Here is an 8,988-nt window from a genome sequence, read left to right on the forward strand (position 1 = left end):
ACACAGAAAACTATACCAAAAGTAATTTGTTGGAGAAGGCATGTTGCTTTCTGAGGTGGGCCAATGAAAAGCAAAGCACAAAGGAAGCAGAAGAAGAGGGCAATGAGGAGAGTATATGAAAGGCTTCGGTTGTTGGCTTTGACAATGGGAGTGTCATGTTGCTTTATAAATATTCCTAGAACCGAAGCTGTGAAGAGCGAAAAGAAAATTGAAAAAATAGCTAAGGTGATCCCAAGTGGTTCTTCATAAGACAAGAATGTTACTGTCTTGCGAACACACAGATCCTGGTCCTTATTGGGATACTGATCTTCTGCACATTCAGTACAGTCATCCATGTCTGAAAATTGGGAGAGAAAGATTTAGTCTCATTTCTAAAATCTAATTGTATTCGTCTCGTTCTAATACTGCAATAATGTTAAAGGGTTGTGACAGTGTTATTTGGCATGAGAGCTTATGGATTGGATAGTGTTGGTTTTTTTAAAAGTCAAAGAGAAAACTTTCTGGTGATTCTGCTTAAGCCAATTGAAAACATCATTAGCAACAGCACAACCTGAACTGTCACTACAATATTTCCACCCACCCTTTAATGAAAACCAGTATTTTTGCTCCTTCATGTGGAAATTGGTGTCTGCTGTCAGGGGATGGGAAAGGTGGGAAAAATATTTGTGCTCTGTCCTCAACTGTCACTTGTCCATGGATCTTCCATATAAGTACTTCAGCAGTGTATTATAACCTTGTACACCAAAAGCCTTACCCTCAAGGCTTGAAATCTTCCCTTTTGGACAGGAGATGCAATCATAGCAGCAAAATGGTGCCCCTTCCTTCATTTTCTTGCTATGACCTGGATGGCACTTGTCTGAACATACAGAAATAGGCTGGGCCTTTGCATAAATGAGAGAAAATGAAGGAAACCTTGTCATTACACACCAGTGATACAAATAATGGGTAACCCAGAAATTTTAAAACAACAAGCAAATATTATACAGCAACTATATTAGGGCAACTACATAGCCATTTTACACAATATCAATTACATCTATATCTCTGTATGTATCTCAGGGCTCAGAATTATAGCTTTCTCTTTCCCCTTTTGCTTTCTTTTACTTTTCCATCTTCTTCCATTAATTTTCAACATAAAATGGTAGAAAGACAGGAAACTGAATACATGACTTGATTTCAGCAAAGCAATGGCAGTGTCTTAATTTACAATTTCAATCTGTCTACTGACTCTGGTCAATCTATCCTGAACATAATTTTGTGCTCATATCAGCCTCTATTCAATCTTAAACTTTAGAATATTATACTAGTGAACATTTAGGGTCTCGCGTTGTTTAAAGTTATCTTTTTGATATGTGCCCTTTGTTCAAATATATTTGACCCTTTACTCTACTTTGCCACCATGGGCGTAGACAGGGGGCAGGAGGTGGCTGCCCTCCAAAATAAGAAATAAATTAATAAAAATACTTGACTAACTTGCCCCCCACCAACATAAATCCTGGCTACACCATGTTTGCAACCCCTTGCAACTGTGCACAAATGGAAAGAACCGGAAAATCAATGTTTTGAAATGACTTCACGTTGCAAGAAGCCAAAAAGGGCAATATCTATCATGACAGTTTGTTGAGGACTTCTGGGATAGAAGAATAGCAGTTAGGCTGTCTCTCTGTTGGCTTTTGCTGACAGAAGATAATTATGTGGTGATTGATTAATCAGGCAGATTGTCTGACTATTAGTTTGTAGATAAGGGTGATGTAGTACGTTAACTTCAAATGCTTTGATTGAGGACATTTTGAAGTTACCATCAAAATGCTTTGATTGTGTTAGAGCAAACTGGCAAGCTGAGAAGTTGTTAACATGCCCAAACATCACACAATCACTTTTATAGGAAAAGAAGACTCTTTTTAAAATACTTCTGGGACAGGGGAAATTTTAACTGTAAAGAGGAGGAAATCCTCTTGTGGAGGAAATCTGCCATGTGGAGGAAATCTGCAATTACCATTTTCTGTCGCTTAATAAAAAGTGAAAGGGAATCTGATTGTTAAATGTCTAAAGCTGAGTGAAAACCTTGATTTACAGTTGACCAGAAGGATTAAACAGATGAGGTGAATCCCTTTGTGAAAATCTTTATTCCTTTTTCTGTTTCAGGAACTAAAAAAACTGAAGAAAATTAAAGTAGAGTGGCAATTGCTAGCCATGAAAAATGATTTTTTAAATGAGATAACACATTGCAGCTATGATTTTGAGGTGGAAATTACTTTCGTAAACCAAGAAAATCTGTAATAAAAATTATGAAAACGAAAAGGAAATATTAAGGTAAACTGAGTTGCTAATATTAAACAGAACATCCAAAGCATCCAGTGTAGTAAAAATACTTTTGGATCTCCCACTGAATGCTGGCATTGTTCAACAATTGATGGCTGAACAATTAAAAATGATCAGATCAATGTGGGATCTGCTAGTTTTCTCTGGTGTAACTCTACCTGTATTTCAAAGTCTTGTTTTCCCTCTGCTGAGCTCAAACCAACTGAGCCAGCAGTAGCCCTGCTCCTGCATGGAATTTCAATCCTATGTACTTTATGTTTGCTTAATTTAAATGGCATAATTTGTGGTGGGTTCCCATCCTTAGGAATGCTCCCTTATTGTTTGCTCTTTTTGACAAACTTTCAGAATTACTTGAAATTACCTGCTTGAAACCACTCTGCCATGTGATTTCACCTTCGTTAATGGTGAATGCTTTGGCTCGTGCTTGCAACCTGCCAACTTTCACTCTTTGAAATGACTGATTTAGGAAAGTCACCCAGTTGATAATATCAAATCCAGCTTCCAGTTCTCCATTCTGGTCAAAAGAAATCTCATCCCCAGCACTGTTGTTAAATGAGACTCTCTTCACAAAGTGGTGGAGCTAAGATGAGAAAGAAAATATATTTTCTTCAAAGATTTCAACAGCTTACATATGAAACTGTCTTCTAGTAAAAGAAGAAGAGTTTGGATTTGATATCCTGCTTTATCACTACCCAACGGAGTCTCTAAGCAGCTAACATTCTCATTTCCCTTCCTCCCCCACAACAAACACTGTGTGAGGTGAGTTGGGCTGAGAGACTTCAAAGAAGTGTGACTAGCCCAAGGTCACCCAGCAGCTGCATGTGGAGCAGCGGAGACATGAAACTGGTTCACCAGATTATGAGCTGCTCTCAACCACTACACCATACTGGCTCTCTAGTAATATCAGTACTGTCTACTTCACTTGATACAAATTCTACAAAATCTACTGGGCAGACTCAAGAAGACCTAGAACAGCTCACAATTCAAAACACCTTTTATTTAAGAACACCATTCTATTAATCCATAGGAGACTGGTGAGTAAATGGGAGACCTTGAAGCCAACGAACATATCTAGGCTATTTTAAGTTTTGTTTTGCCTAATCAAAGGCCTATGATATAAAAAGAAGGCCAAAAGAAGAAACGTGAAGAAGTACAGCACAATATGATATCTCTCTTGTTGTTCTGGAACATTCCAGATACATCCCATATATACTTCTTCCCAGCAATAGGCCGTTGTTTCACTATGGAAAAAGCAATGGTTGAAGCTGCATTTTATTCCACTCCTAATGCTGGGCTCTTCACCACTCATCATTCAATATTACTTGCACAAATTGGAGTTATATTGGACTAACGACCGTCACTTTATCAAATAATTCATTTCTGATTCCTTGATCAGAAAAGAAGGATGTAGATGAAGGAGAAGGGAATGGAGGGTCTATGAGAATTCATTCCCATTCCTTTGGATTGTTTTAGAAATATCAGAATGAAATATTTCATTGTGCTGGGAGAAAATAATACTTTTCTGGAGCCAATAGATAACTGGAGGACTACAATGTGTGTAGTGTTCCTAAAACACAACAGTTTCCATATTAAAAGGTATTAGTGAATATATATCTGCAGTAACTATCATCTCTCTCTCTCTCTCTCTCTCTCTCTCTGTGTGTGTGTGTGTGTGTGTGTGTGTGTGTTTAACATTTACATATGGTGATGAGATGAAAGTGGTAAAGAAGATAAGTTCATGAAAATGCTGCACAAGTTGGGATTGTTAAAAAACAGACACGCACAAGGTGCTAACTCATATTTTCATTCCTGGGCCATTACCTGCCATGGCTGCGGATCCTGAAAATTCATCGTTCTTCTGGGTTTGAATAATTGCATGGCATGCAAGCCATGGGCCACAGCATACACAGCATTGTAGATGTTGTAGCTGTGGCCAATAATCTTCATTTCAAAAAAATCTGCAGAAAGGCTGTCCAGCTTCTCTTTTCCAGTGCAGGATTTCTCACCCTCTGTGCTAACAAATATATGGGGTAAAAGACACTTGAATGCCTGTACCCAGAAATCGCTGATAAAACCATCTTCTTTGGTCCCCAGATGGTTTCTGGTGTGAAGGAAATTATGGAATCCTAACACCTCATTTGACTGAATGGTGAAGGCCAAAGCACCTTGGATGGCTTGTAAATCCCAACCCTTTTGATAAGGGTATGAACTGAGTTCCTGCTGGACTGTTAGAATCCACACTTTACATTTGGGCGGCATTATATCATATTCAATTTCTGGAATGTATAACAGCCACCTGATATTTATTATGTTTTCTGCATAAACAACAACTGCATTGGCATTACTCTCCATGGTAACATTATATATTCTCACCATTGAACCTATAGCTCCATACAGATCATTGAAAGAAACTGCTTCAATTCTTTCTATGTAGGAAAAACAGATTCCCCATTGGGGAAACATTGCTGTTACTGTCCACACAAATCTATCTCCATTCTCATCATTTGTGGCAATGACTCCAACCCATGTCCATTGGAAGTGCAGAAGCAACAGGAGAATCCCTTTATGCTCATAGGTTTCATTGGGGACCATCTGGTAGAATGAACAAGTTTCAGCTTTATCAAGTATCAGTGGGACTGAGCCATATGTGAACTGTGGAAAGATATAAGGGAGACAGGATGGAATGGGATATTTTAAGAGAAATAAAGAAGCCTGAGTGTGCATTTTTATTCCCTGAAGTAATAACAACAAACAATTACTAAATTTCAGTATAATTTGAATCCACATTCCAATGTGTTTCTATATTGCATGAGGAATAAATGTTGATTTTAAATGTCACCACTTATAATTATTATTTATAAGTTAATTTTTAGTTTTTATAATCAGTAAGTATGATTTTATATATGTATACTTAATTTATTATTTTTATATAATTATTTATGTTTATAATGTATTTATATAGCATTTATATAGGGGTGTGCACAGTTATGGCCAAATATATTTTGCCACTTACAAGCATAGAATTATGGAGTTGTAAGGGACCACAAGGGCCATTTGGTCAAACCCCTTTTTCAAGTGGCCTTGCTGATTATACCCTTGCAATGCAGGAATCTTTCACCCAACATGGAGCTCAAAACCACAAGCAAAAATCAAGTGACTTTGTCATTTAGCTTTGCTGTATGTCTTATGTGCAGGTCTGAAAGCTTATCTGAAACATTGTGTATCCACAGCACAAAGTCATATGTCACTGACCATGACATATCCTACCTGTGGAACTTTGTACATGCCCAATAGTGTTGCCATGTGGAGGGAGGTTTCAGAATAAAGAGCCCCAATGACAGCCATCAGTTGGTTCTGAACACCACACTTATAGTTTGGGGAAAATCTGTTCTCTGCTGAGAGAAGTTGCAAAATGCCAATGTAGGTCCAATGTGCAATGGAATAACATTCATAGATATGGAAGCCCAAGGTAACATTTGGTAAGATATAGTGGTTTTCATTTATCTCCTTCACAGCATACACCAATGCTAGGGTGTGCAGATAGTTCTTAGTCAGTATACTATAATGAGATTTGGATGGAACATGAAAGTAAGAAATTGTTCTTATTACACTGGTACCATGGGTTACAGACGCTTCAGGTTACAGACTCTGCTAACCCAGAAATAGTTGAGAACTTTACCTCAGGATAAGAACAGAAATCGCGGTGCTGTGGCAGCGTGAGGCCCCATTAGCTAAAGTGGTACCTCAGGTTAAGAACAGTTTCAGGTTAAGAATGGACTTCCAGAACGAATTAAGTTCTTAATCCTAGGTAGCACTCTAAAACTTTTACAGTGTTGCCCTTCAATAAGAGCATATGCTGCAGCAGATGTAACTCAACTTTTCAGTTAATTATTTGACCCAACTCACCCAACTTTTCAGTCAATTATTTCAGAGATTTTCAGTAGTAAAATATTTTGTTTCCGATATAGTTGAGGGCTTAATCTTTCAAAAGCTAGAATTCAAGATAGAAATTGTCCTGTCAGAAAACTGAAATGAAAAATATTTTTTTCTTCCCTTAATTGGTATTCACACCACGAGGGCTTAAAAATTAAATGCCAGGTGTGTGTGTGTGTGTGTGTGTGTGTAGGGGTTATCATGAACAACATAGCATTTGGGAAGGGAAGCTTTAAGCTCTCCTTTCTCAGCCTATTATTTCAGTATATATTCCCACATAACAGCACATGGCAATTTTTACCAAGGTCTCAGTGGGAAAGAAGGGGTTAAAGCCTCCTCTGCCCACACTCTGGGCTCAGAGGTTTTTTGACTGCATTTCTGGGCACAGGTCCAGGGTCTCTGGGTCCAGCTCTCAGTGGGTTATTGTTTTCCCCCCCCCCCAGTGCTTCCCCCAGAAAAACCTGTGTTTTACCACTGAATCACAACAGATTTTCCATGGATTGGAATTTGTTCCGATTCAACAGTAAAATACAGGTTTTCCAGGGGAAAGCAACCAAATTGGATCGATATTAAAACACATTTTTCAAGTACTACTTTATATCTCTTTGACAGGTAATGCCCCTTTCTCTCTGTAATGATAAATGCCATCCTGGTCAGCAGAAGAAAAAGAAGGAAGGGATGCCTTTTTGTTGCTATGATTGTGTTCCATGTCCAAAGGGGCAGGTTTCACCTCAGATCGGTAATCAAGCACTACTAGTGGTGTATAGTTGCTTAATATCTTCCTGATCACTCAGGAATTTGCTGGTTACTAATTCCCAAGTTCAAATAAGTGACTGGAGTTTTGCAATGCATGCATGCATGCATACATCTCTCTCTCTCTCTCTCTCTCTCTCTCTCTCTCTCTCTCTCTCTCTCTCTCTCTCTCTCTCTCTCTTACACACACACACACACACACCCCTGAGTCCAAACCTTTTCCTAGAAAGAACAGAGCAAAGCTAGGCATGGAGGAGCCTTTTGATGTGCCCATGGGAATCCCACTAATACATGCTCTTTTTTACTGGCTGCAGTCCATGCATATACTCTATGCAAAGAAAACAGTTCACATATTATTGTTGCTAATTTCAATCCATGCAGCTCATCTGTGTGGGTATATGACCTGGAAAGCTCTACTTAATAGAAGGGACGGAGGAAAAGCAAACAGGAAGGCAGGCTTACAGAGTTTCTTCAATAAATTCATCATGAGGGTCTTTATCAAATCTATGCAGTTGATCAGGCAGCAAAAACTGATAAATAATTCCACCAATTATGAGATCACCAGACTGCAGATACCTGTGACGAACAGTGATGGGATCACTAATAATGCAATGATTGCTTTCATGTGCCATGTGAGGCATCATAATATGCAACAAGACCAGTAATATCGCAAATGCAAATCTTTCCTCAGATCTTTCTTCAAAACACCAAATTCCTTGTTTCCCCATCCTCATTAGAACTTCTAGGAGTATGCCAGTCGGATTCCACTTTACTGATACTCTACTCTGTAGCCTGCAATACAAACCTAAAAGCCACAGATATTGGAACCCCAGGTAGCATCAGCGTAGGGGGTATTTATACCACTCACTATGCTCTTGATTATTTGTTTTGCTAGTGCCTGCACAGCTTGAGCAGTGCATTCAAGAGGGAGCAAAAGTCATCACCCTCCAATTAATGATCTAGAGAGCTGGGTGAAAATTACCTGTTTTCAATATGTTCCTCTGCGGTATTGCTTCAGCAAACATGTTTGTCGCTATGAAACATAATTCTTTAGGGGAATACTTATTTTGAAGTTGCATCTCAACAAATTTGTGATAGCTTAAAAAAAAGGAAAATTGTGCTTTCAATGCAAAAATGCTTATACCTGAGTGAGTCTTCCCCAGTTTCACATTTTTACATTGTTAAATCTAGTTTGTTTAAAAAATATCATGAAAATACTAGTGTGCCTTTCTCTTTATATGCACATTTTGTACACAGTTTTGCCTAATATACACATTATTTATTTATTTTTCTTTCAAAGTAGAATGCACTGTAATTTTACTTTCACTACTACATGTATTTTATTCCAGTTTACCATAATACAGTATACTGTCTTACATAGGTCAAAAATAATTAATTAATTTATCTCTTTTGGTCTTTAAGAAAGAAAGCGAAATAATTTTTTGGGAGGGCTATTTATTTATTCATTATTCCACCCTTCCCTGAAAGGATCCCCCCACCACACACATATATGCAAAATGTCTGAGAAAACCTGGGCATATGGCAAGGGGGGTAATTAAGGGGGGGAACCACATAAAAAATCCTCAAAAGCCCCCAAACTTTTTCTTTTTTGGGTGGTGGATGTTTGCCTTAAAAGATCAGCAACTTTGACACACACACACACACACACACACGGCAACCCTACATTCTGTAAAATAAATGCCCAGAAGATTGCATGATATATTCAAACCATCTTAAGATTTATTGAGAAAGTTTATCTAGAAACTATCTTTTTGATTCTATACAAAGTGTGGCATACCAAACTTCTGAGTATGCATGTTTGTGTCTAATAGGAAGCTCATTGGCAACACATACAAGAAGACACGAGACAAGAAATATATATGAGAGGTTTGGCATTTTGTCTCATTCATGCTCATGCACACTGCACCAGAGCAATGGAGACAGTGCTGACATTTGTCCATTTAAGCCACCCTAGCTTGG

The sequence above is a fragment of the Lacerta agilis genome, chromosome 14 (genome assembly GCF_009819535.1).
Source record: "Lacerta agilis isolate rLacAgi1 chromosome 14, rLacAgi1.pri, whole genome shotgun sequence".
Lineage (NCBI taxonomy): Eukaryota > Metazoa > Chordata > Lepidosauria > Squamata > Lacertidae > Lacerta > Lacerta agilis.